General features: G+C 43.4%; 1 protein-coding gene across 10 annotated transcripts in view; it reads right to left on the reverse strand.

Moving 5' to 3' along the window:
- Positions 1–27,451, reverse strand: part of LDLRAD4 (low density lipoprotein receptor class A domain containing 4) — a 511,331-nt gene that overhangs the window by 412,997 nt on the left and 70,883 nt on the right. For 6 of the 10 annotated variants that reach the window (XM_060200614.1, XM_060200607.1, XM_060200613.1 and 3 more), the window contains exon 2: positions 6,258–6,340. The exons of 1 other annotated variant lie outside the window; for it this stretch is intronic. The gene's annotated coding sequence lies outside the window, so the exon portion shown is untranslated. The remainder of the gene's footprint in view (positions 1–6,257; positions 6,341–27,451) is intronic. 3 more of the 10 variants (XM_060200616.1, XM_060200608.1, XM_060200610.1) reach the window with 1 other exon arrangement.

Consider the following 27,451-nt stretch of genomic DNA (forward strand, 5'->3'; position numbering starts at 1 on the left):
TTTCCCAGGTCCCGGGCGGTAGCACAGAAGGTTAAGCTCACAGGGTGCAAAGCGCAAGGATCAGCATAAGGATCCTGGTTTGAACCCCAGCTCCCCAACTGCAAGAGGGGAGGGAATCACTTCATGGACCATGAAGCAGCTCTCTATCTTCCCCTCCTCTCTTGATTTCTCTCTGTCCTATCCAACAACAATAGCAATAACGGCAACAAGGGCAACAAAATGGGAAACTTGGCCTCCAGGAGCAGTGGATTCAGCCCCAGTGATAACCCTGGAGACAAAAAAATTTTTCAGGTCTCTTTGATATTACCTTCAAATTTGACATTTTATGGCTGGGTGGCGGCACACCTGGTTGAGCGCACACGTTACTATGTGCAAGTACTTGGGTTTGAGCCCCTGGTTCCCACCTGCAGGAGGAAAGCTTTGCGAAGTCTGCAGGTGTCTCCTTGTCTCTTTCCCTCTCTGTCACCCTTCCTCTTGATTTCTGGCTGTCTCTATCCAATAAATAAATAAAGATTAAAAAATTTAAAAAAAAAAAAAACACTGCCATTTGATCAGGCTCAAGCAAAAGTAGAGTCATGGGCCCTTTGGAATAGACCCAGAATACACTTCTTAGCTTTTCCCATGTGGATATCTCATCTGCTATATTCTTACCTTTAGGTTCCTGATTAGTCAACAATTTCTTCTGCTTTATATCTTAATGCTTTGCAGCCACTAAGTTGCAAATGCTACCATGACACCCACGTGACTTCCCTGGGCAGACCACCTCACCAATGCATCCTGGAACCTCACCTCCCCAGACTCCTGCCCCACTAGGGAAAGAAAAACAGGCTGGGGGTGTGGATCAACCTGCCAACGCCCATGTCCAGCAGAGAAGCAATTACAGAAGCCAGACCTTCCACCTTCTGCATCCCACAGTGATCCCAGGTCCATGCTCCCAGAGGGATAAAGAACAGGAAGGGGTGGGATGTAGAATTCTGGTAGTGGCAATTGTACCCTTCTTATCCTATGGTCTTACTGATCATTATTGAATCAATAAAAAGAGAAAAAGCTTGACATTTGGGCTGTAGAGGTGGTACAGTGGTTATGCAAAAAAGATTTTCATGCCTGAGGCACCAAAAGTCCCAAAGGTTCAATCTCCAGCACCACCATAAACCAGAGCTGAACAGTGAATCCACTGCTCCTGGAGGCCATTCCCCCCCTTTTGTTGCCCTTGTTGTTGTGGCCTTGTTGTGGTCATTATTGTTATTGTTGATATCGTTCATTGTTGGATTGGACAGAGAGAAATGGTGCAAGGAGGGGAAGACAAAGAGGGGGAGAGAAAGATACACACCTGCAGACCTGCTTCACTGCCTGTGAAATGACACCGCCTGCAGGTGGGGAGCCAGGGGCTCGAATCAGGATCCCTCCTCTGGTCCTTGTACTTTGTGCCACGTGTGCTTAACCCGCTGCACTATTGCCCGACCTCCTAAAATAAATCTTTTAACAAAGAGTTTACATTTAATCCAAGTATACAAAAAGTGCCTGCCATGGGCAAATCACCTGTACCTGAGGATATATATATATATATATATATATATATATATTTTTTTTTAAACTGGGGCATTCCCCAACTGCTCACACTGAATACATTCACACAACATCCTGACCCTCACAATTCACTTCAGATCCTCTTAGGATCTTGCAGGAGACTAGAAGAGAGCTGGAATTTCTCCCCATCTAGACCCTTCTTATAATGTGTCAGAGCCAACCAGATCTAAGACCGAAGTCTTATTCTCTCGTGAAGAGGACAGGAATTGATAATGCCTGCACTAATGGCTTGGTTCAACTACACACCCATAGCTCTGTGCTCAACTGAGTCACCCCCCAACGCGCGCGCGCACACACACACACACCTACTTCCAGCAAAGTAAGATATCTTATTAAATTCCTCAGCAAACCTTAGTCCTGATAAAGGACAGATAAGACTCGCATCTTTGCTTCATCTCACCACACATGGTTCTCGATTAATAATAGCTGATATTTTATCTAGCTCCTAGTGTGAATTGAACACTGGGTTAGACATTTTACAAAAATAATAATAATAATAATAATTCTACAAGGTAATTATTATCCCATTTAGAGCTGAGTAAAGCTCTCCTCTCTCTGTGTGAGGGCAGGCCAGAGCATCAAAGTGAGTAAAAGTCCCAGGGACAGAATTTGAGCCAAATGGTCAGATCTCTGACTTTACCTTATAAATGTGATACAGCAAAGAGACAGCTATGCTCATACTGATCAAGAAGGTCAACATTTAAAAGCACATTTAATGACAATCTAAACACAGGGTCCTAATCCCATTTTAAAGCCAAGTCTATAAAATATCCACTGCATGGTGAGTCAGGCATATTCTGCAAAAAGCTAGACCTCCTTGGCCCTTCCCAGCCAAGCAGATGGAGTGGTAATACCACTTGTCTATCTTATCAGCACTTAGGAATGTCTCACGGTCCAGCTGTGAGCTGTAAGGGACAGAATTTTACAAGTAACAGAGCAAATATAAATTCCAGGACAGTCAGCTGTAAGAACCTATTTTAGAGGTGTGAAAGTTCTTACAACACCTCAGAATCCAAGTATGTGTTTGAAAATGACCCAAGATGTACAGAGAGGGACACAGTTCTGCACATAGAGATCTGAACTACTCTGGTGAGCAAAAGGGCAACACGGCTACGTGTTTCATGAAAACCCATATACAGTAATGTAGTCAGTGAAGAGTTTCCATTACCAGTTTTGAAAGTTTCTTAAAATAACTGACAGGATAAAAATAAATAATAACTGACAGGATGAAGTAACCCCATATATGGGGGGGTGCTAGGTACCTGTGTAATTTGCAATAATTATTTCTATTTTTCTCAAACTTATGGAAGTCAAGATATATGACCCTCATGAGCACAGTTCAGATCAAATTCTACTAGAAGACACTCTTAGGTGTTAGTTCGGTTTTGTTGTTGTTTTTTTTTCTGGGTGTTTATTTGGTTTGGTGGGTAGAATTTTTTTTGTTTATTCCCTTCTGTTGCCCTTGTTGTTTTATTGCTGTAGTTATTGTTGTTGTTACTGATGTTTTTGTTGTTGGATAGGACAGAGAGAAATGGAGAGAGGAGGGGAAGACAGAAAGGGGGATAGAAAGGGAGACACCTGCAGACCTGCTTCACCACCTGTGAAGTGACTCCCCTGCAGCTGGGGAGCCAGGGGCTCAAACACGGATCCTTATGCTGGTCCTTGTGCTTTTCGCCACGTGCACTTAACCTACTGCGCTACCGTCTGACTCCCTGGTGGGTAGAGTCTTAAAGGACTATCTATATTTGAGCTCATGAAAGCAATGTCAAATGATATCCAGACATTCTTTGGTCCTGGCAGAAATGAGCTGCCAACTCCCACTCTGAGCAGGTGATGGGGGTGCCAAATTCTGGACGCAGAATAATACAGCACAGCCACTAGCACAAAGACAGGGAAGCTAGAGAATTCTCTCTCACACGTCCTGTTTTCCTGTCAGGTAGTAAAGTCTCATAGGAATGGAAAACATCTCCTCAGTCATGGAACATGTGTGAACAGCATGACTGTATGAGCCTTGTGAAAGCTTCAACCCACCCCTGGATGAACCGGCTGAGTTTTTAGACATCTGACGGTGAAATCCACTCAGGAAAGGAGAGAGTGCACTGCATAAACCCAGTCACACAGAGGACCTGCACCTCACACAGATTCAAAGTATGGTTTGTTATAGGCTGTGTGTTTCCCAGTACCTGAAACTGAAAGATGCTTCCCAACTCCTATATCCATTTAAAGTCAAAGCATCAGCAAGGAAGCATTTCAAGTCTCTCCCTTCTCCTATTGCTTCAGCCAATTCAACAGGCAACTATAAATCAGAAGGCTTGGGGCCAGAGAGAGAGTTTACCTTGCTATGTGCAGGGCCCACAACTGAGCCCCAGCACATGGGAGGGGTCATGGCACCTCTGTATAACACTACATGGCTATAGTGTTTCTCTCTGTGTGTCTATTTCTGTTTATTTCTCTATCTGAATGGGGGGAAACTTCCTGGCATCATGAAATCATACATGCAGCTCCACAGAAAGGAAGGAAGGAAGGAAGGAAGGAAGGAAGGAAGGAAGGAAGGAAGGAAGGAAGGAAGGAAGGAAGGAGAAAAACAGTAATAAAAAATTGGGATATGCTCTGGAAGCCTTTGGGAAAGATTTCACCAATTCATGTTGATAAGAGTTTTATTAAATTCCTATGAACCAAGCACTACTTAAAGGCTGGGAGAGAGAAAAATAAATAAATGGAAGGAAAGAGAAGATATTTATTATCCGAAGTCAGATGCCAATATTTATTATCCTTATAAAGTTTTTTTTGGGGGGAAGCTGGGCTGTAGCGCAACAGGTTAAGTTCATGTGGCACAAAGCTCAAGACCAGTGTAAGGATCCTGGTTCAAGCCCCCGGCTCCCCACCTACAGGGGTCACTTCACAAGTGGTGAAGCAGGGCTGCAGGTGTCTGTCTTTCTCTCCCCCTCTGTGTCTTCCCCTCCTCTCTCTATTTCTCTCTGTCCTAGCCAACAAAAACAGCTATGGCAACAATAACAACTACAACAAGCACAACAACAAGGGCAACAAAATGGGAAAAACAGCCTCCAGGAGCAGTGGATTCGTAGTGCAGGCACCGAGCCCCAGCAATAACCCTGGAAACAATACAACAACAAAAAAAAAGTTTTTTTTTCCTAATGTAGTTCAAGGAACAAACCCAGGGTCACTTGCATGGCCACTTGCACAATACAACTTAGTCACCTCCCTGGTTCAATCTTGTTTCTAATTATTATGTTTTAGGGGAGCAAGGGGATGCATTGGATCGACCTTCTCGTGGTGCATCCCGTGAGTACCCATTCATTGGGGAAACTGACGATCCTTCCTAGCCGACTGAATCCACATGGATCCCAGTCACTTTCAAAGCCAGCAACAAGCAGCTCCTGACAGCTTTCAACCTGACTCTGTTGACTGGCTACGGAAGAAGGGCAAACGCTAGAAGAAGAAGAAGGGGAGCAAGAAACACAACAAACACCACTCCACTGTCCATGCAGTTCCCTTATGCTGTCCATGGTGCCTCCATGTGGTGACGGGGATCAAGCCAGGGACTCCTGCATGGAAAGGTGTGGGCTTGACCTGCTGAGCCAGTTTTCAGGCCTTACAGCTTATATTTCAATATGGTATCTGATTTTTTAAAAAAACATGAGTACTTGGCACATTAAAATTTTGAAAATGGTTGCATCTTAGAATGTCTTACTTGACAGAAGGCTCTCATATAATTCCTTGTTTGGTCTTCCTCATAGCATGGTGATTAGGGCAGAAATCACGTAAGAGGTGACAAGATAGAGACAGAGAAGTGAAAAGACAGGCTTCAGTCTCTAACACCTTCACCAATTATCTATCAGCAGACCGAGCTGACTCCAAACTGGGCTTTGGCTCTGAGGCTCTGTACGAGAGGTAACCAAAGTATATAGTGGTCATCAAAACTTCTACTTCCAGATACCCCAGGGCTGGCCACTCATATCCCACCTCCTAGGAAGAATCAAAAAGCCACACAAACTCAAAACCAAATGCAGCAAATTAGGAAGTGAATTCCTACATCATAGTATATGCCACCAGTACAACAGATAACAAAGAAAAAAAAAAGAAACTGCACTTAAAATCCCAGCAGCTGAAATGAAGAAAAGAACTGATGTTTATTTAGTGCGTGCTGCGTGCCAGGTGCTAGATCACGCATGGTGGCTCACTTATTTCTCAGAGCAAACCCATTATTATCCATGAGACAAGGAACCAAGCAAAACAATGAATTTAGAATAAGAAAGAAAGAAAGGATGTCACTTCTCACCGTTTCTGAATGTTTTTAATTATCTTGGTATTAAATGTTCAGACTTGACAATAAATATAAATTGAATAGGTGAAAGTTTTTTTCTTCAGGTATTCTGGTAACTTCAGGAGAACATAATACATATGTGTATATATGTGTGTATGTACATAATTCACTCTGAATATACATTTATTCACATGATAAGTCAGAAAAGAATATTTTAACTTGAAATCATGCACTTTTCCTACCAGAAATAAAGTGAACTGGAAAACAGCTTTTTAAACCAAAAAGTTGGTAAAACTTTCTTGAGAGAAACACCATCTCAGGATGGCTAGTGCTGTCATTAGCTCCGCTTCACAGACATCAGAGAAAAGTCTTAAGTTCTGCTCACCTTTCAAGCTGTATCAACACTGACTGGGTTCTAGCAACTGGTCCTGATAGCTTTTCGATGTTGCAGACGTAGAGTCCAAACTGCTAAATGGAAGAATTAAAAAAAAAAAAAGTCAGTGAGCTATTTCTCGGTTTTTCTTAGTTCACCATCCACTTTCCCAAGCTGCAAAAAAATATTTGAGGTTTGCCACAAAATTTAAGTTCCAAAGGAAAACTTAAAATAAAATATGAATGCAAAGACACATCTCAAAAACAAGAGGAAGAGAACAGGAGTTTAACAAAGTAATCTGAGGCATTTGGATATCTGAATATTACTGTCTGGGGACCAAACCCTCCTGTTCTCTAACTGCAGTCCACGTCTTCCAGTCAAAGGATGCAGACTTGCTCCTCCACATACAAAAGTCTTCCCGTCAATGTCAGGCCACAAACAAATGATAGGTTCTGTCCTTTGCAGACTATTGAATTTTACTTTATTTTACTTTTTCCTCCAGGGTTATCGCTGGGGCTCGGTGCCTGCACTATGAATCCACTGCTCCTGGAGGCCAGTTTTCCCATTTTGTTGCCCATGTTGTTGCCCTTTTTGTTGTTATTGTTGCCACTGCGATTGTCGTTGGAAAGGACAGAGAGAAATGGAGAGAGGACAGGAAGACAGAAAGGGAGAGAGAAAGACAGACACCTGCAGACCTGCTATACCACTTGTGAAGTGACCACCCTGTAGGTGGGGAGTTGGGAGCTGGAACTGGAAGCTGGGGCCTTGAACCGGGACCCTTAACAACAGTCCTTGAGCTTCACACCACGTGTGCTTAACCTGCTACGCTATTACCCAGCCCTCGGATATTTTTTTTTTAATTACAGCTATTCTATGTATGTCTGTGAAATACTGTCTTCTCTCCCCACCCTCACCCACAGTTCTCTTTCTTAACTATACAAATTATTTTGTGAGTATTTTGTGGCTCTTCCCAGATCTTAACTGCAAAGGCATGCAGGCCCAGTGGCACTTTGTTCCTCCAGTAAAACGTATGTCTAGTTTAACAGCACCCACCCGTACTTCATGGAGACCTAGCTGAGGTGTGATCTATGTGCTCTGCCCACAAGGATGCCATTGAACCTGCCTACCAACCTGGTGGTGTTCTAGACAATACGCAGTCCCAGTTCAAACACATCTGGCATCAGCATCCCGGCTTGCTGAGCACAGTCTGTGTGCATTCAGTCATACCAGGTCACACGCCTTATAAAGCACTTCTGGTAAATTCATTCAAACTCTGCCTCAGATACCACCAACACCTCTCAGCACCCAGCCTGCCAATATTTAGGATTATACTCCTGTCCAAGGTTGAATAACCCACCATCTGTGTAGCTGGAGTGCTGCAGTGTGCTCTCCAGGAGACTTGTCCCTCAAAGTATGTTCCTGCCATATGTCACTCCTGAGTAATCAGTCAACGTTAAGACATTCAGATTAAAGAAGCAAAAAAAAAAAAAGGCTGTCTAGTCAGAAGACCCTATGAGATTCCAGGGTGGAGGGGGCGGTCTACCCAGAACACGTGAGGAAAACACCTCACTGTTTTTATGGAACTCCTTCCTGTCGAGATTATGAACCTACAGATACTCCTTTCTCCTGTTTTCCCTCTATTAAGAAAATAATTCACCTCTCAAGTTCCCAAGTGATAGACTTTGTCCCTTAACTAGAGCTAATCTTGTCAGCCTTCCTTAGATTCTACTGCTCAGCTTTCTTGACCACAGAAGCCAGACTAACCAGAAATGTACTGTAGTGGGCAGAATTCCAAACTCACCCTCAACACGCCATGCTTTTGCATCACCCTCTCTTCTTGGGAGTAGACACGACCTGGGACTAGCTTCTTCCCCCTCCCCTTTTGTTGCCCTTGTTGTTTCATTGTTGTTGTTATTGATGTCATTGTTGTTGGATAGGACAGAGAGAAATGGAGAGAGGAGGGGAAGACAGAGAGAGGGAGAGAAAGACACCTGCAGACCTGCTTCACCGCCTGTGAAGCGACTCCCCTGCAGGTGGGGAGCCTGGGGCTCGAACCAGGATCCTTATGCCGGTCCTTGCGCTTTGTGCCATGTGCGCTTAACCCACTGCGCTACCGCCTGACCCCCTGGGACTTGCTTCTAACCACCAGACTAAACAACAACAACAAAAATACAACGTAACTCTTGATCAGATTATACTAGACAGAGGTCAGTCTCAGCAAACTAGAGAATGAGAAAGTCCCTTACTGACTTAAAGAAAGTAAGCAACCAAGTTGGGATAGGGTCTATGAAGGGACTTTAGAGTAACAAGGGACTTTAGAGGCCTCTAAGAGTTCATAGTGCTCCCCATCCTCAAGTTCCCCAGCCCCACTGACAGCCATCCAGGAAAATCAGTCCTACAGCTACAGGGAAATGAATTCTGCCAACAACCTGAATGAGCATAGAAGTGAATTTCTGGGAGTCGGGCTGTAGCGCAGCGGGTTAAGCGCAGGTGGCGCAAAGCACAAGGACCGGCATAAGGATCCAGGTTCGAACCCCGGCTCCCCACCTGCAGGGGAGTCGCTTCACAGGCAGTGAAGCAGGTCTGCAGGTGTCTATATTTCTCTCCTCCTCTCTGTCTTCCCCTCCTCTCTCCATTTCTCTCTGTCCTACCCAACAACGACAACAACAATAATAACTACAACAATAAAACAACAAGGGCAACAAAAGGGAATAAATAAATAAAATAAATATTAAAAAAAAAAGAAGTGAATTTCTTCCCATTCATACACGCATATGGAAACACAGCAGGGGCGACACACTGAAGCCCTGAGCAAGCCTGAGATCAGAATATCAACCAAGTCCAGACTCCTGACCCGTGAAAACTGTGAGATACTTTGAGTGTTGATTTAAACAACTACGTGTATGGTAACTGGCTGTTTAGCAATAAAAAAATTTAAAAATAAATAAATTTAAGTCTGTGGGACCAGGTGATGATGTGCCTGGTTGAGCACACACATTACAGTGTGCAAGGACCTGGGTTCAAGTCTCAGGTCCCTACAATAAAAAAGCAAATAAGTCTGTGATTAAAGATGGAAGATAAATAGAATGTGCAAGTCCTTATTAAATGTACAGTCATTTCTTTTTTTAAAGATTTTTTTAATATTTTATTTATTTACTTTCCCTTTTGTTGCCCTTGTTGTTTTATTGCTGTAGTTATTGTTATTGTTGTCATTACTGATGTCGTCATTGTTGGATAGGACAGAGAGAAATGGAGAGAGGAGGGGAAGACATAGAGGGGAAGAGAAAGACAGACACCTGCAGACCTCCTTCACCACTTGTGAAGCGACTCCCCTGCAGGTGGGGAGCCAGGGGCTCGAACCAGGATCCTTATGCTGGTCCCTGTGCTTTGTGCCATGTGTGCTTAACCCGCTGCGCTACCGCTCGGCTCCCACCTACAGTCATTTCTACCTCCTCCATCCGTCCATAAGTGAAGAATGTGTTTCTCTTACTCAACGATGGACTCCTGTAGGCAAGAATACTGCCACCATCATGTTCACACCCCAAGACTATAAGGTATGTATGGTACAGACTATATACATGGGAGGCCCTTAACTTTTTTTTTTGCCTCCAGAATTATGGATGGGGTTCAGTGCCTGCACCATGAATCCACTGCTCCTGGCAGCCATTTTTTTCTTTGTTGGCGTTGTTGTAGGATAGGACAGAAAGAAATGGAGAGAGGAGGGGAAGACAGAGAGGGAGAGAAAGACAGACACCTGCAGACCTGCTTCACCACCTGTGAAGCAACTCCCCCTGCAGGTGGGGAGCCGGGGGCTTGAACCAAGATCCTTGCAGGTCCTGTGCTTCGCGCCATGTGCATTTAACCCAGTGTGCCATGCCACTGCCCGCCGGGCCACCCCCCCATATTTTGTAAAATAAGCCAAATTAAAGGAATTATGATGTGGGCCAAGCGGTAGTGCACCAGGTTAAGTGCAGGTGTTACCATGCACAAGAACCCAGGTACAAGCTCCTGGTCCCCACCTGCAAGCAGAAACCTTCCTGAGTAGCGGAGCAGTGCCACAGGTGCCTCCGCATCTCTGTCTCTGTCAATTTCTCTCTGTCCTATCAAGTTAAATTTTAAAAAAGAATTCTGATTTGTTGATCTCTAGTGACTGTAAGACCAAAGCAGCAGAATTAATGGCAGAGTTCAAAGCAAAGCTCAGAACCTCCAAATAATCTCAGAACAGATGGGTGACCCCTAGTCTCGTCCTCTCTGCCCAAATTACAGAAGCATGACTTCTCTAGAATGCCTTATTTTACTGAACCCGTAAACCTGAATCTCTGTTTACAAATGATTTTGATCAATTATCCTTTTGTCTGGTATCCTTGCTACTTTTCTAGTAATTAGTCAACAGATAAAAATTTAAAACTACAAATGCTCCAAGTCTCTGATTGTCAGAGAAATGCAAATAAAGACAACAATGAGATATCACTTCACTCCTGTGAGAATGTCATACATCAGAAAAGGTAACAGCAGCAAATGCTGGAGAGGGTGTGGGGTCAAAGGAACCCTCCTGCACTGCTGGTGGGAATGTCAATTGGTCCAACCTCTGTGGAGAACAGTCTGGAGAACTCTCAGAAGGCTAGAAATGGACCTACCCTATGATCCTGCAATTCCTCTCCTGGGGATATATCCTAAGGAACCCAACATATCCATCCAAAAAGATCTGTGTACACATATGTTCCTGGCAGCACAATTTATAATAGCCAAAACCTGGAAGCAACCCAGGTTCCAACAACAGATGAGTGGCTGAGTAAGTTGTGGTCTATATACACAATGGAATACTACTCAGCTGTAAAAAATGGTGACTTCATCGTTTTCAGCCGATCTTGGATGGACCTTGAAAAATTCATGTTAAGTGAAATAAGTCAGAAACAGAAGGATGAATATGGGATGATCTCACTCTCAGGCAGAAGTTGAAAAACAAGATCAGAAAAGAAAACACAAGTAGAACCTGAAATGGAATTGGCATATTGTACAGATCCAAGAAGGATGACAGAGGACCCAGTGGGGGTTGTATTGTTATATGGAAAACTGGGAAATGTTACCATGTACAAACTATTGTATTTACTGTTGAATGGAAAACATTAATTCCCCAATAAAGAATTTTTTAAAAAAAGAAAATTTAAAACAATAACAACAACAAAAAATCACTAAACAATTGCAAAGCAGTTGGGCCTTGTTCTTAATTTTCTCACTTGTATTAATAATTCATCCCTAACCAAAATGGGAAAAATCTATATAGGTCAAATAACCTAGCTCTATTACTGCTACAAAAAAAGAAAGAAAGAAAAAAGCTTATCCAACTTACTGACAACATATTGTAAAAGTGCTTTAAGATTTTTTATTTTTAAATCTATGACTTTTAACTCTTTTACACAAGATTTTTGCTTAAGCTCTATTTACAAATATGATGCATAAATTTCTTGAGTCTGTTATCTTAAAGTGATAGCTTCTTGTTTCTTTATTACAAAGAAGACTATGACCAAAGTAGTATCTATTTTATATTGTGAAGGACTGCTATTAGTTAATGAGATCTTTTTTTTAAATATTCAAATCATTGAAATTATTTAAGAGAATACAAAATAAAAAAATTATTCATTATAGAACCCTAGTCTCCTAAAATCTATATTCAGGAACTTATTAGATTTTCCCTCATGAATCATTCAGTAAATCTGAACATTATCTCCAAGTTTTATCCCCTTGTGCTCAGCCTCTCAAGCAGCACAATTCTCCCACTTAAGCCAAGAAAAACTAAAACACCAGTTCCATGACTTAGGCGGTAGAGAATTTCAATAAACTCAACTCTTCCCTCTCGGCATAACTTTAACTCTCTCGGGCCTCATTCCTATGTGCGAAAATAACCAGTGAGCCACAGCAGGGAAGTGGGGGTGGGTCACTGAGCAGACCCCTCCCACTGCATGAGAAGAAGCAGGCCCAGACCAAAGGCCCCACCTGGTTCTATTCTCCCTGAGTTCTAGGAATTGCATGTCTTTTCCACAGTCTCACAAAACAGCTCAACACAAAGTCCAGTACGTCAAAGGAAAGAAGAAAAAAAAAACAAAAAAACACTGCACATTAATATATCCCCCCACTAAAGAAATTAAGCTTGTGGAAGATGGGTTCACTCAAGAGAATTAATAAACATAGATAATTGGCGCTCATACAAGATGTTGACAGAGCTGCTCAAATACCATACCCTGCTGCTATAAGCATCTGAAGAGCCCACACATGGTTTCCCAAAGTGATAAAGTATCATCCCATGGGGCTGAGGGTCTAGCACCAAACCATCTCCTCAATCTCACCTTCCTGACACATGTGTGGTACTTTACAATGTAGGTTTAGTGGCTGCAGCCTATGAACTGTGAATAGGTGAAGGGATTCCTCTAAAGTAACCTGCAACAAGCACCCCTGGTCACTTCCATCAGGACCGTCATCACAAGCCTTCTTGTGGGTCCTCCCTCTCAGGATCTTACCCTCACCATGCAGCAGCTATGGTAGAGACTGCCCCAGTCTCCAAAGGGAAGCTGGGGTATCCTGCCCTGCCACTGAAGGAAGACTGGTCCTGAAAGCTCTAGTGGGTGTGTGTGTGTGTGTGTGTGTGTGTGTGTGTGTGTGTGTGTGTGTGTGTGTGTGTGTAATATGGGCCCTGGATCGGGTGGAGGGAGGTAAACAGTTAATTCTATCCACAGAATATATTCAAGAATGGGAGCTACTCTCTGCCCTAACCCAACTTCCTAGCCCTTTCTCTACCCAGTCAATAATTTTATCCAGCTTTATGGTAGTTATCAAACTCAAGCAAAAACTACCATAGTCATGAGCCCCTAAAAACATACCTAAAATGGACTTCCAAGCTTTCTTCCACCCTAAGACCCCTAATCTCATCTGTTCAGTTTGTACTTTTTGGTTCCTATTCATTAACCGTTTCATCTCGTTTTATGTCTTATCACCTTCCAGACACCAAGTTGCAGACGCTACCATGATTCAATCACCCTGACTTCTCTGGGCAGATGTCCTGGAACCTCACCTCTTCAGAGCCCTAACCCACTAGGGAAAGACAGAGTCAGGCTGGGAGTATGGATCCACCTGCCAACACCCGACTCCAGTGGAGAAGCAATTACAGAAGCCGGAACTCCCACCTTCTACACCCCAAAAACAACTTTGATCTATACTCCCAGTGGGGGAGGAGAAGGGAGGGGGCTGGAGGGCTCTGAACTCCAGCTCCATCAGGTCCCAGAGAGAGGACAAAAAGGGGAGCGATATTTGGATGAAGTAATAGGGTTATGTGTGGCTTGGAGGGGAAGAGAAGATTGAACCTGGAAGAAAAAGGAGGCAATTATGTACAAATGTAGACAGATAGCTGTAGAGATAATGGTTAACTCATGTCTGCAACCTTGGAAGAACCACAGTAGTTTGCAATGGAGGGATCAAGGTTTCAGAACTCTGGTGGTGGGTACAGTATGAATTATACTCCTGTTGACATGTAATTTTGTACATCAATACTGAATAACTAATAAAAAAAAAATTTAAGTAACTTACAGCAAAGACCACCCTTGCATCAAGGGGGGATACGTGACTAGCAGAAGACCTAAAAATAAAAAAAAATCATGAAGGGGAATAAGGTACATTTACACTCAAGCTTCATTACATTCTCACATTCCCTTTAAGGTACAGGAAGAAACTGGTTCCAGACAAAAGTTATAGGGAGAAACCTATCCATTTGCTTCCTTCCTTTCTCTGAAATAGGACAGGCTCCAGCTGGTCACTGGCTCCTGTGAAGTTGAGCCATTTAAAGCACAAGGATGGCAGGAAACAAAAGGAGAGAGCCACTTCATAGAAGCTGTAAGTTGGAGTAGGAAAAAAGATGCAAAAGCATAGGTGATACACCTCAGAGACTCCGCAAGTCAAGTCAACAGAAGTCTTCTTCCCAGAACTCTTCTTGCTTGAGGTCTCTGTTGCCAATGAAACTCAAAGGAAAAGTTCCTTAAGAATAGACCCAGCAGATGTTCTCACCCATGTGTCCTGGAACCTCACCTCTCCAGAACCCTACCCCACTCAAGAAAGATAGAAACAGGCTGGGGGTTTGGGTCCACCTGCCAACACCCATGTCCAGTGGGGAAGCAATTACAGAAGCCAGACCTCCTACCTTCTTGCACCCCAAAGAGAATTTTGGTCCATACTCCCAGAGAGGAATAAAGATAGGGAAGTTTCCAATGATGGCACACAAAAATCTGGTGGTGGGAGCTATATGGAATTGTACCCATTATCTTACAATCATGTTAATCATTATTAAATCACTAATTAAAAAATTTTAAACAAGAAAGAACAGACCCAGGTTCTCACTCCCACACAGTAACATGCACTCATTTTTATGTCAGGCTCTCTATCTCTCTCTCTCTCTCCATCTCCCTCCCTCCCCTACCTCTCTCTTTCCTTTCTTTTTTTTTTAAATATTTTATTTATTTATTTATAAGTGATAAAGATAGGAAAAAGAGAAATAACCAGATGTCACTTTGGCACAAGTGCTGCCAGGGATTGAACTCAGGACCTCATGCTTGAGCGTCTAATGCTTTATCCACTACACCATCTCCAGGGCCACACTTTCCTTCCTTTCTTCTTTTTCTTTCCTTCTCTCTTCCACTGTCTTCTCCAGCCCAGTCCAATTTTTTTCCAGGTGGAAAGACAGAAACAGTGACAGAAGAAAAGATACCAAAGTAACAATACTTCCTCCACTGCAGTAGGAATCGGGATCATACCTGGGTTACAAGCTCAGAAAAGCAGGCAGCCTCCTGGGTGAGTTATCTGGACAGCCTCCCAGATACATTCTTACTACAATAAGTGCGTGGATGTGCGCAATCATTCAACCCACAAACACCATCTAGTTTTTCCTTTTGGTATCCTTGCTGGTGTGACTGAATTATTCTAGAGTGAAAATGGTACCAAGAAAGACTGGCCCGTGGAGTATCACACCAAAGCAAAGGACTCTGGGGAAGGAGGGAGTGGGGTGCGATGGAGGGGCCCTGGGGTCTCGGTATATGATGTTTGAAAAGGACTTAAGTTAGGGGAGAGAATGTCTTGCAGAACTATCATGGGGAGATGAAAGGTTGTACCTTCGTGTCAACAACTGTACTATGAACTATAATCCCCCCCACCCTCAACAAAGAAGGGGGAAAAGAGGAAAAAGAAAAAGAGAGACTGACCAAAGATGTGTCTTTACAGGTAATATGCAGAGCACAAGAATCTGCTATCTTTTTGTTGTTGTTGGGGTAGGGTCCCACCTGGACCAACAGGCATCTCCCTACAGAGTCCAGGCTGAGTTGCAAACTGCCCTCAAAAAGCCCACTACCACACACAGGCGGCAGTTCCAGTGTGACAAGTTGTTTCTTTACAAAGCAAGCACAGCCATTTCATTCCTGCCTTCTTCCTAAAGGAAGAATCCACACAGAGAGGGCAGCTTTGGGCTACACCCAATAGACACTAAGCCGACTGACCGGGAGGAAGCGGAGATCCTGAAGCCAGACGCCGTCTGTCGGCTGTCTGGTTTACTTGTAACAGAGTTTTCTATTCCCAAAATAGAAATGAAGGCCCTCCTTAAAGCAGATGCAACAAGTCAGCCCCATTTTGCTCGCCAGGAAGAAATAAGCCGTGATGATGACTACACCACAAATCAGTTCTGGAGCAAGAGGATCAGATGAGGGTTTTCTTCCCCCGGTGTTAGAGCTGAAGTAGCTGGCCTCTCTCACCATCTGACATCAAAAGTCTGGGGGCAGGGAGCTTTGCTGGGTCAAGGCAGTTCAGTGCCTGCTCGCTGTCACACATGATTCCTCTCCAGCGGCACAGGGCAGGAAAGACCTCCAAGGTCTGCGCTGACAGAAAAACAGGACACACACAGACTTTCAGAGGAAGGTCCCACACCAGTGATATCCCTGAGCTGCCAACCTCCTCAAACAAGATAAACTTCTTCACCAAAGCGAAAAAGTTCATTTGCCAAAGACAAATGTTCCATCCACCCTGCTGTTTTGGTTTTGGCTCTTCAGAGAGCAAAGTTGAGAAGCTTCATCTCCTAAGTTTAGTAAAAGCCAGAACCATTTATGGGGAAAGTAAAGCAGGGAGCGAATAGATAGCATAATGGTTATAGCAAAGAGACTCTCATGTCTTAGGCTTCAAAGTCCCAGGTTCAATCCTCTGCACCACCCTAAGTCAGAGCAGAGCAGTGCTCTGGTACGTAAGGAAGGAAGGAAGGAAGGAAGGAAGGAAGGAAGGAAGGAAGGAAGGAAGGAAGGAAGGGAGGGAGGGAGGGAGGGAGGGAGGGAGGGAGGGAGGGAGGGAGGAAGGAAGGAAGGAAGGAAGGAAGGGAGGGAGGGAGGGAGGGATAGATAGGGATAGATAGGGATAGGGATAGGGGAAGGGGAAGGGAAGGAGGGATGGATGGAGGGAGAGACAGGAAGAAAGAAAGAAAGAAAGAAAGAAAGAAAGAAAGAAAGAAAGAAGACATTATCATGGTTATATAAAAATATTTCCATACCTGGGCCTCTAAGGATCCAGGTTCAATTCCCCAGTACCATCATAAGCCAGGGCTGAGCAGTGCTCTGGCAAAATATATAATATTAATAATAAATAATCGCCCTCAAACAATGTTGCATTTAAGGCAGCACCACGGCCAATATGGCTGCCTGGGACCACTTCCAGGGAACATGACACAGCCTGCACACACATGTGCATGTACAGATGCTCACTCACATGCACACAGGCATTTACAAAGATGTAACCAGGTGCACACAAACACAGAGATATGCACGCAAGGATAAGGTGCACCCCAGAATGCACACAAACATACAAGTGTACACAGACACACAGATATGCACAAGCACATACACTCACATATGTAATGCTAATAGGATTTGAGAAACCATAGACAAACAAGAGAAAAGTAAATATCTCAGAGAACAAATGGGGCGGGGGAGGGGGGACGTACACCTTCACAACAGAGCTTGAAATACTCGAGTAATAAAAAAAAAATTGACAATGACTAGAGGACATCATGATTCTTTTCTGCTTCTTAAGCAAACAGTAGTCTTGTGACCCAGGTAGCAAGCTTCCCTCCAGGCAAGGAGTTTTCAGGGTCAACTTATACCCTTTTTTTTTTGCCTGGGGCTCAATGCCTGCACTACAAATCCACTGGTCCTGGAGGCCATTTTTTTCCATTTTATTGGAAAGGACAAAGAGAAATTCAGAGAGGAGGGGGAGGTAAATTGGGAGAGGTGGGGGGGGGAGGGAGAGAGGGAGACAGAGAGGGAGAGAGACCCCTGCAGACCCGTTTCACGTGAAGCGACCCCCCTGCAGGTGGGGAACTGGGGGCTGGAACCAGGATCTTTGCGTGGGTCCTTGTGCTGTGTACTATGTGCATTTAACCAGTGCACCACTGCCCTGAACCCTCCAATTATACTCTTTAGATCATACTACCACACATCTAAGTGAGAATATTACCTTATCTGTTACAAGCCAAAGCAGAAACCAAACACTAAGCCACCGTAGCAAGAGCTCCATGGATACGTCAGTTGTGTGGCATAAAAGACAGAGTCACAAACTCGGCCTGTCCTTGGTTCAAATTGAGTTGATCATGGGATTGTCTCTAAGTCGGACCAAGAAACTAACAAATGAAGTTATGTTACCTGCCTTGCAGATCATTATAGAAAGTATACAAGAGACCTTAGTAGTATTTTTTTTACCATAAATACTCATACATGTTAAAAGCACAACTGATTATAAGTGGAATCACTTATGATAAGCCCCACACCATCAAAGCAAGGCTTAATCAGTTTAAGTTTTCTCAGAAAAAAAAATTTAAACCAGTCAAGAACTGCCTGATCAGCATTAGTTAGGTCGTCTGTCTGATCATCTATCACACACTAAAGAAAAGCAATTCTGGGAGTCGGGCTGTAGTGCAGTAGATTAAGTGCATGTGGCGCAAAGCCCAAGGACCAGCATAAGGATCCCGGTTCAAGCCCCCGGCTCCCCACCTGCAGGGGAGTCACTTCACAGGCGGTGAAGCAGGTCTGCAGGTGTCTGTCTTTCTCTCCCCCTCTCTGTCTTCCCCTCCTCTCTCCATTTCTCTCTGTCCTGTCCAACAACGATGGCAACATTAATAACTACAACAACAATGAAAAACAGCAAGGGCAACAAAAGGGAATAAATAAGTAAAATAAATTTTTTTAAGTAATTTTTTTCTTTTGCCTCCAGGGTTATCACTGGGGCTCGACACCAACTACAAATCCACTGCTCCTGGAGGCCATCTTTTTTTCATTGTTGTTGCTGCTGCTGCTGCTGTTGTCGTTGGATAGGACAGAGAGAAATTGAGAGGGGAGAGAAAGATAGACACCTGCAGACCACCTTCACCAATTGTGAAGTGACCCATTCCCCGCCCCATGCAGGTGGGGAGCCAGGGGTTCAAACTGGGATCCTCATACCCGTCCTTGTGCTTTGCACTATGTGTGCTTAGCTCAGTGTGCTACCACCTGGCCCACAAGAAAAGTCATTTTTTTCTTTTTTTTAATTAATTTTTATTATCTTTATTTATTGGGCAGAGAAAGCCATAAATCAAGAGAGATGGGGGCTATAGAGAGGAGGAGAGACAGAGAGACATCTGCAGCCCTACTTCACCACTTGCAAAGCTTTCCCCCTGCAGGTGGGGGCTGGGGGCTCGAACCCGGGTCCTTGCGCACTGTAATCTGTGTGCTCAACCAGGTGCGCCACCACCTGGTCCCCAAGAAAAGTAGCTTTAATCAACGACTTGCCTTGTTATTGACTGTGGTTTCCTTGCTTCTGCTCCCTTAGAGCTCTTTTCCATTTACTAGAGTGGATGTTGTCTGGAATCCATTTCTTCACAGTCTCTTAAATTTTTAGTATTCTGTTTATCTTTTAACAGTAGTCAAAAGATAGAGGAGCAAGACTAAGCACAGAAACCTGGTTGCTAATACATATGACTCATTCTAGAAATAGTTCTTCCCAAATGTCCTTCTGGGATACCTCACCCTCTGAGGCCTTCCTCTGTCCATTTATTTCCACAGCATTCCTGAGCTGCCCACATGTTTTCACATTTGTGGTTTTACTCAAGACTCCCCCACGAGAATTTCAAGTCTCATATTTTCTAGGATATATATATATATATATATATATATATATATATATATATATATCCCATTCCTTTACCTAAAACTCACAACCATAAAAAAATAAAAAATAAAAATAAAAATCCCTCTATCCGGCATTCCCCAGAACAGTAGCCTCAAAAGAATAATCAAGGCAAACACACAGACTTCACGTCTTACAAACTCTCCCAATAGAACAGCTCGACCCCTGGCCTAACTTAGTGTGAGGGAGGAAGAAACTGAGGAGCACAGAAGTGGGTCAAGTCCCAGGAGACACAGACCTAGTCCCCTTGCCTGCCTGCCCTCATAACACACACTGTCCTTGGCATCTGTTTATCGCAGCACTCACATCCTGAGACAGGGTCACTGACACTCGTACTTGACATCAAATATCCTAACAAGCAGCATATCCTACCACGCAGCACTCAAGTTTGTGATCTCAACAAGCCCCACAGACAGCAGCGCCAGCCTGCTTCAAGAAGCAGTGTGCACACCTAGCATTCTGAGCTGCGACGCCAATGTCCTGATCTCTGCTTTTTTGTGTGTTTCCATTTAGACACAAGAAGCTACTGAGCTGGGGGGGGGGGGGGGTCCATCGTAGAGCACATGCACTGAATGCACGAAGTCCTAGGTACCATCGCAAAATGATAGAGGTCTGGTGCTCTGGTTTTGCTCTCAATAAAGAAAGATACTAAACAGGTAACAGTACTTGTCCCTCACTTCTGTGGAATAAGAACAAGGATAAAGCTAATGTGTTCATTTGTTCAGCGTCTAGTCTGACACTTCACATACTGAATCCTTACAGAAGCTTTGGATGGATGTTACTAGGATTTCCGGGCGATGGCATATGAGAAAACTGGAGTCTAGAAGATTTAGGTGACTTGTGTATGGTGACACAGTTATTGAGACAAATCTAGGACTTAAATCCTATTCCATCCTTCAATCAGATCCTATAATCAAAACAAATAATTATAATAAGAAAGTACAGTTAAGGGGCCAGACAGTGGTGTACCTGGTTAAGTGCACACATTACAGTGCGCAAGGACCAGGGTTCAAGCCCTGGTCCCCACCTGCAGGGGCAAAGCTTCTCAAAGCGGTGAAGCAGGGCTGCAGGTGTCTCTCTGCCTCTCTGCCTTTCTCTCTCCCTCTCTCTCTCTCTCTCTCTCCCACTTCTCTCTCAATTTCCAGCTACCTCTATCCAATAAATAAATAAAGATATTTATTTTAAAAAATATATAGTTAAGGTATCAAAAAATGAGTCTGTTTTGTTCCTAGGAATTCCTTTAAAAACTAAAGCATAGGGTTTTTTTTTTTCTTGCGCTTCACACTATATGTGCTTAACCCAGTAGGCTACCACCCAGCCCCTGGCATACTTTTAATATTTATTTTTATTTTCCTTCTCTGTTTTCTTTTTCCCTCTCAATTTATCTCAGAGAGAGGGAGAGGGGGAGAGAGAGGGCGCTCTAGCTTATGGTAGTGCTAGGGATTTAACTCAGAACCTCAGAGCCTCAGGCATGAAGTCTCTTTACATAGCCATTATGCTATCTCCCCAGCACCCATAGTTTTGCTTTAATATTATCCTCAAACCTAGAGTTTACCATCCCATTTGGAAACAAATCATATACCAACAAAGTGACTTCTCACACACCCCTAGTTCTTTCCATAAGCACCTCATGGACATCATGGAGCTAAGGAGGGAGGTACTTATGTAAAGCAGTTTTCTTCACAATGTCAGCTACCTCTCCCCCTTGTCAACATATCCTCCTGGCCTGAAGGGAAGTCAACCAGTGAGGTTTCAGGGTGTCCTGAAAGATAATCCCTTACAACAGCACAGCTCCACAAGACAAACTCACCAGGAAACAGAAAGCAGCCTACTCTTTTCTGCTTTCTCTGAAGTCCAACAGAATTCCCCTTACCTGTTCTTCCTGTGCATAAGCTTTGCAAATAAAGTTGGGGGTCCAGGCTTCTGAAGTAACTTGATGAAAACACTTTATACTGCTAATGGACCTTCGCCTTTGGGTTTCATTGCTTTGACACACTTGTAAATTATGGTTAAAATAGGTTTTTAGTGTAAACACTACCTCACACTCTAGAGCAGATCAGATTCATACTCAGTAGGTCTGCAATAAGTCCCTAAATTCCACATTTCCGAAAAGCTCCCAGAAATAAGGTGTCAAAGCGGCAGTCCAGTAACAGAGCACTAGACAGTTTTGGGTCGTTTATTCATCAAGATGGCCCTGCCAGACCCCCCTAGAATATGTGTTCATACAAGCAGCAGCAGACCTCAGTCCAGTGACTGCTGTGAAATGAGTGCTTAGATGACGTCCACAAGCACATTCTTGCTGGTTTAGGCTATGGCACCCCGTTAACGGTACTGACAGAAAGACCACTGGGAAGAGGAGAGGACAGTACCTAAGTGATACAGTAAAGGGAATGTGGAGAGGAAACCAATACAGAAAGACCAGGTCTAATTCAGAAAGCCCTAAACTGTTCAAGTTATGAAAAGAAAACGCACGGGACGGTCTGGGAAATAGCATAAGTGTTACGCAAAATGGCTTTCAGGCCTGCGGCTTTACAACCCCAGGCTCAGCCCCCTGCTCCATCATAAGCCAGAGCTGAGCAGTGCTCTGCTTAAAAAAAAGAGGAAGAGGGAGTCGGGCTGTAGCGCAGCGGGTTAAGCGCACGTGGCGCCAAGCGCAAGGACCGGCATAAGGATCCCGGTTCGAGCCCCGGCTCCCCACCTGCAGGGGAGTCGCTTCACAGGCGGTGAAGCAGGTCTGCAGGTGTCTGTCTTTCTCTCCTCCTCTCTGTCTTCCCCTCCTCTCTCCATTTCTCTCTGTCCTATCCAACAACGATGGCAACAACAATAATAATAACTACAACAATAAAACAAGGGCAACAAAAGGGAATAAATAAAATAAAAAAAAAAAAGAGGAAGAGTAGGAGGAGGAGGAAGAGAAAGGAAGGAAAGAAAATCTATTTGGAAGTAACTCCTAGTACTTGTTTAGGTACACATGCACACACACGCACACGCACACACGCGCACACACGCACACACGCACACACGCACAAAATAGTATTGCATCAAAAGGCCAGCTCCAGCCTTGGAAAAATGGGTATTGAGATGAAACTATCATTCCAAAAAAACATCAACTTATGGGCAGGGGTAGATAGCATAATGGTTACACAAAGAGACTCTCATGCCTGAAGCTCAAAAGTCCCAGGTTCAGTCTCCCATACTGCCATTAGTCAGAGCTGAGCAGTGCTCTGCTAAAAAAGAAAATAAAAGTCTATTCTATTCTATTCTATTCTATTCTATTCTATTCTATTCTATTCTATTCTATTCTATTCTATTCTATTCTATTCTATTCTATTCTATTCTATTTGAAAGTAACACAAGTACAACAAATATTCCCACTTTAATGTATAATTTAACTGAAACTAGATACATAGTTCTACTTTATTAGAAGTCAAGTTCATGACACAACAGCTCATTTTAAAGATGATCATTAGTCTGCTGCCTATGTTGCACTATGTCACGGATTTGATAATTTTTTTAATTACCAACCTCTTCTTCATTTTACACCATCCTTAAAAAACATGTCCCATGATATTCTCCATGAGATCACCAAAAGACAACTGCTGGTGCTGAGGTTCCTCTAGCAACCAGCAAACATCTGAGCATGCAGTTCTACATGCCACCAAAGCAGTAACAGCAAAAACAAAATTTCAGAAAAGCAAAACCTACACTAGCCATACAGTCTTTCCTCATTCTTGTGGGTTTCATTAAACTAAGAAGCACAGAACACTGTAAACTGATTTGCTAGTTTCCATACTTGCTGCCAAATTTCCACTTCTGCAAAACCAATTTCAATAAAGGAAAAAGAAAAAAAAGTTTAGCTAACCTCCTGTTTCTTCACGTGGTCTAATTTACTCAGAATGTTGGGTAGAAAGTTGGAAGAAAGGAAACCAAACCTTGGCAGATAATGCAAATGTTAACTTATTGTCTTTATTTTTAAAATCACTTCATTGTCTCAAAAAAATCATTTCCTCCTCCAAGTTCTGGAAAGTTTTAAAAACATGGACACTGCCAAACAATGACCTTGCTATAAGCCAAAGTTTAGTTATTTTAAGGAATTTACTACCTTGAGCTGAAGGACTTCTCATGAAAATCCTTCCAGACAATTAACATCGCTAAGAATTTTTACAGGTTTACAATACAATGCTACATAGCTTTTAGAGTTTTACTCTGTGCATTACTGTAAACTTTAAGCAAGAAATGCAATCTAAAATTAATCTTATAGGTTTTTTTTTTAAAGGCAACCAAAAGGGAAAAGTTTGAAGTGACTTTAGTGCAACAGCACTAAGTTCCAGAGAAAACCAAGCTAAAGGACGGGATGCAGTATGTGCATTTTACTCCAACTGCAAAATACTAAACAGAAGATTAATTTGAAAGCATAACATTTTGCACTCACTGAATTATTTTTTAAAAAAAAAACTCCTTTCATAGGAAAGCTATCAGGGGAGGGGATGAGATACAGACTTCTGGTGGTGGGAATTGTGCAAAGTTGTACCCCTCTTATCCTATGGTTTTGTCAATGTTTCCTTTTTATAAATAAAAATAAACTCCTTTCTTCAGTGTCTTCAACAGTAAATTCAGTTACATACAAAAAAAAAGCCAAAAGAATCATGTTTTCTACTACACAGCTATTAAGAACAATGAACCAACCTCTGACCCATCTTGGATGGAGGTAGAAGGGATTCTGTTAAGTGAGCAAAGTCAGAAAGATAAAGATGAGTATGAGATGATCCCACTCATAAACAGAAGTTGAGAAAGAAGAATAGAAAGGAAAACTAAAAGCAGGATTTGACTAAATTTGGAGTAGGGCACCACAGTAAAAACCCTGCGTTAGGATGGCGCAAAGCACAAGGGCTGGCATAAGTATCCTGGTTCAAACCCCTGGCTCCCCACTTGCAGGGGAGTCGCATCACAAGTAGTGAAGCAGGTCTGCAGGTGTCTATCTTTCTCTTCCCCTCTCTGTCTTACCCTCCTCTCTCCATTTCTCTCTGTCCTATCCATGAGGGTGAGGGTGGATGTTCGGCTTCACGGGGAGTAGGGGGGATGGGATGCAACACAGTCTTTTGGTGGTGGGAATGGTGTTCATGTACACTCCTATTAATTTGTAGTCATACAAATCACTATTGCCATGTGCACTGCACCACCACCCGGATTCCCACAAATCACTATTTAATTAATATGAGAGGGGAAAAATTGATTGACTGGCAAAGCACAGACTGAGTCTTCTTAATACATAGGCTGAGTCTTTGATATGTTGACTCTCTTAAAAGTTTAGACCAGGGAGAACAGAAGCAACAGGTGGCACAGCTATATGCAAATAATGTCAAAGGACATAAATTATGGTGATGTTGTGTATGATATAGCAAATCCTAACAAAGGGATATTTCAAAGTTAACCCAATTGCCAAATAATTTGATTACAGCAATAACTATCTATTGTCTTCTTAACCCTAAGACAGCAGGAACCTCCCGCTTCCTCTATAGAGCCTGTATTTCCCCCAGTCCTGGAATCTCTAGGGTGGGGCTCACTTTCCTACATGCTTCTCTCAAGTCATACCAAATGATAATTGCATCTGCTGATCCCAACCTAATCAATGCAATGAGTACCACCTCAGCATGCTTCACTTCAGACTGTGTCCAGAGACGTCAGTCGTGGAATGTCAACCCTTCACCCTCATTACTCAGGTGAGACCTTTCCTTTCATAGGCCTCTCTAATTCCTTTCCAGGTGGTTCACTTCCTAAAAAGTCCCAAAACCTAGATATAGACCAGGTCCCGTGAGATAGAGCATATGTTCACATGTATCCATAAATTAGGGCAAAATATATACCTGAAAGCAAAAGTACACAATAGTCTGCAGTGAGCCAGTATAAAGTTCATAATGAAATAGTGTCTACTTAGACTTAGATACCCTCCTCACCCACTCCAAAGCTAACCTTATCAAAGCAAGGACTGCAAAAGCTGAATAAGGGCAAGAGACTGGCATACTTTAACAATGACTGTTTAGTCACTACCAGGCCACCCCATCAGCTGGGACCCTATTCGGGGAGTCCTGAGATTCCCAGACAGACTTCATGTGCCTAGACCTCGAATAAATCCCTCTCTCCAATATTATTGGTCACCTCTGTCAGGAACAACACTACAGACCCCTTTGTGCCCCCCCCATAGGACCTTGCCCTCAACTTGAATCAACAACGGTAGAGAATGTTCCATCCTCCAAAGGAAGGATGGACAACATACTCTATGCTACACCTGAGGAAGATGGGTCCTGATATTGGGGCAGCTTGGAATGTTCCTACTCATGACCACAGAATGTGAGCTCAGATCTACAGGGATGCAAAGGTCACATAGGCTCCTAAGCTGAATATGGGCCCCATAGCAGATCAAATCGAGGGGGTTTACAGTCAACAATATTTATACCCTTTTCCCATATTAGGGAGATAATCTCTTCCCTGATCCAGTTTCTGGTCCTTTTTCCAGCCATGACATCATCTCCCCAGATAATAATTAGGATCCACCTCAATATCAGATTTCAGGCTCAGGGGAGAAAAAAAAAGAAAGAAAAAAAACTAGTATAGCCACAGGCCCTTTGGAATATAACTAAAATATTCCTACTAGCTATCTACAAAATGGAGGACCCCCCCCCCAAACTCTTCATCTGCACTATTCCAGCCTTTAGATTCATTATTGGTCAACAATTTTGTTTGGCTTTGTATGTTAACTCTCTTTTCACCGGGTTCCAGATGCTTGCAGGATGCTGACCAGACTTCCCTGGACAGACAACCACACCTATGTATCCTGGAGCTCTGATTCCCCAGAGCCCTGCCCCACTAGGGAAAGAGAGGCAGGCTGGGAGTATGAATCGACCTGTCAACACCCATGTTCAGCAGGGAAGCAATTACAGAAGCCAGACCTTCCACCTTCTGTATCCCACAATGACCTTGGGTCCATGCTCCCAGAGGGATAAAGAATAGGAAAGCTATCAGGGGAGGGGATGGGATATAGAGTTCTGGTGGTGGAAACTGGGTGGGCTTGTACCCTTCTTATCCTATGGTTTTGTCAGTGTTTCCTTTTTATAAATAATAATAATTTAAAAGAAGATGTAATTTTAAAAAATCATGTTTTCCCAGGGGCCAGTGGTAGCATAGCAAGTTAAGCATACATGGTGCAAAGTGCAAGGACCAGCAGAAGAATCCTGGTTCGAACCCCCAGCTCTTCACCTGCAGAAGGGTCGCTTCACAAGTGGTAAAGCAGGTCTTCAAGTGTCTATCTTTCTTTCCCCCTCTCTGCCTTCCCCTTCTTTCTCGAATTCTCTCTTGTTGAGAAAAAATAAAGAGATTTCTTCTCTTTGTTGTCCTATTCAACAACAATGACAACAGCAATAACAATAATAGCAATTATAACCACAAGAACAACAAAAATGGGGAAAAATGGCCTCCAGGAGCAGTGAATTCGTAGTGCAGGCACCAAGCCCCAGTGATAACCGTGGAGGCAAAAAAGAAAAAAAAGAATCATGTTTTCCCATCCTCAACTGAAATTAAGTCCCACTTACACCAACACTAAGCAACTGGGAATACAAATAACTGGAATTCTTGTGATAAGGAAAGTAGTTAAAACCATAAGACCTCACCCTACAATGGAACTGATCAATTTGCCCAGGACAATAGCATATGGGACTGGGAGAGAGTAAGAAGAGGACAAAGTCAGGAGGGAAGAAGCAAGAGGAAAACGGACTAAATGCATTGGATGAAAAAGGAAACTAAGGCAAAGGGAAATAGCCAGCCAGCTGAGAGGCCAGGCAGAGTCAGCACAGTCTGCAACCTATCAAGAGATCCCAAACACCCCGCCACAGGCCAATGGGAACAAAGGACATCAGTGTAACACTGTGCCTTTAATCTCAGGAGGCAGATCTCTCTCCATGGCTGGCCATCTGAAAAAGACC

The sequence above is a fragment of the Erinaceus europaeus genome, chromosome 10, assembly GCF_950295315.1.
Source record: "Erinaceus europaeus chromosome 10, mEriEur2.1, whole genome shotgun sequence".
Classification (NCBI taxonomy): domain Eukaryota; kingdom Metazoa; phylum Chordata; class Mammalia; order Eulipotyphla; family Erinaceidae; genus Erinaceus; species Erinaceus europaeus.